General features: G+C 33.1%; 1 protein-coding gene across 2 annotated transcripts in view; it reads left to right on the forward strand.

The window, feature by feature from the left end:
* The window catches only part of LOC106879468 (synaptotagmin-1), a 467,346-nt gene that overhangs the window by 146,961 nt on the left and 319,043 nt on the right, over positions 1–1,342 (forward strand). The window lies entirely within an intron of this gene.

The following is a 1,342-nucleotide window of genomic DNA, read 5'->3' on the forward strand; positions in this document are numbered from 1 at the left end:
AAAGGAATTGGTATAAAAGACAGAAAACCAGCCAACTTATTACAGTCTGTTAAAGTTTGTCATACCGGCCATGACGAAGGGAAATAGCCCTGAAACTCGAGTCGCCTTTATATATTTATATTTATATATTTGATCCTTTATATTGAACACTCAATATATCATCTACATTCAATACTTTCTTTCATGGTGCCATCCATTTTTATTTTATTTTATTTTATATTATATATTGTATATTATATTATATATTGTATATTCCATATTCTATACCCCACATTGGTTCTGCAGGAATATAAATAACACATAAAAAACAGACAGTGTTGGAACTCTTATAAACAAAATAATATATTACTCTATACACAATCATACAAAAAAAAACTTTTTTGTATTTATTTTTACTCGCATATATATATTATATAATTAATTAATCAAAATAAGCAACAGGATATCGAGTAATAATGCAGTATGACCGTTTCAAGCGGATCCTTTTAATTGAACAATGCAATCATTACATCAGTTTAAATTTTAATGCTATCTTCAGTTTCACAAAATATGGAATTTTTAACAAGTAGGACCCATTAATGTAAGTTTTCTTGAATATTTGAATGACCAGACTTAACCATGAGCTGTCAACTCACTCTTGTTCTTTATACAAAATAGACACAGTCATCTAGTCTCAGATTTAATAGATGATAAAGAGGTAAATAAATTAGAAATTATTTAACCCCCACGATCATATGACCCCATTATGCTCCGTGCGATTCTAAGAAATTGTAGTCTATTCTTAGCTACTTTGCTACAATAGCGACAACATGAATTTTTTCCATCTTCTTACTCTGGTAAAATATTTCAGAAAAATTATATTAATGTGTCCAACTTGTCAAAAGATTCTGTATTTTGTGCAGCAGAAGATAGCACTGCATTTAAATTGATGTAAGCAGAGTTGCTTGAAACGGTCGTACTGCATTACTACTCGATATCCGGATGCTTAAGGTGGCTAGCTAGCAGAAACGTTAGTACCCTGGGAGAAATGCTTAGCGGTTTTTACGTTCTGAGTTCAAATTCCGCCGAGGTTGACTTTGCCTTTCATCCTTTCGGGCTCGATAAATTAAGTACCAGTTGCGTACTGGAACCGATCTAATCGACTGGTTCCCTCCCCCAAAATTTCGGGCCCTGTGCCTAGAGTAGTAAAGGATATCCTGTTGCTTATTTTCATTTTATTCACTTTACTTCGAGCTTTCGAACTGTGTGGATAGTACCGGACTGACTTGGTGCTTCAACTTAAGTACCCAACTCAAGTGAATCTTAATTATTTCTCATACACACACACACACACACATATATA

The sequence above is a fragment of the Octopus bimaculoides genome, chromosome 1 (assembly GCF_001194135.2).
Source record: "Octopus bimaculoides isolate UCB-OBI-ISO-001 chromosome 1, ASM119413v2, whole genome shotgun sequence".
NCBI classification, from domain to species: Eukaryota; Metazoa; Mollusca; class Cephalopoda; order Octopoda; family Octopodidae; genus Octopus; species Octopus bimaculoides.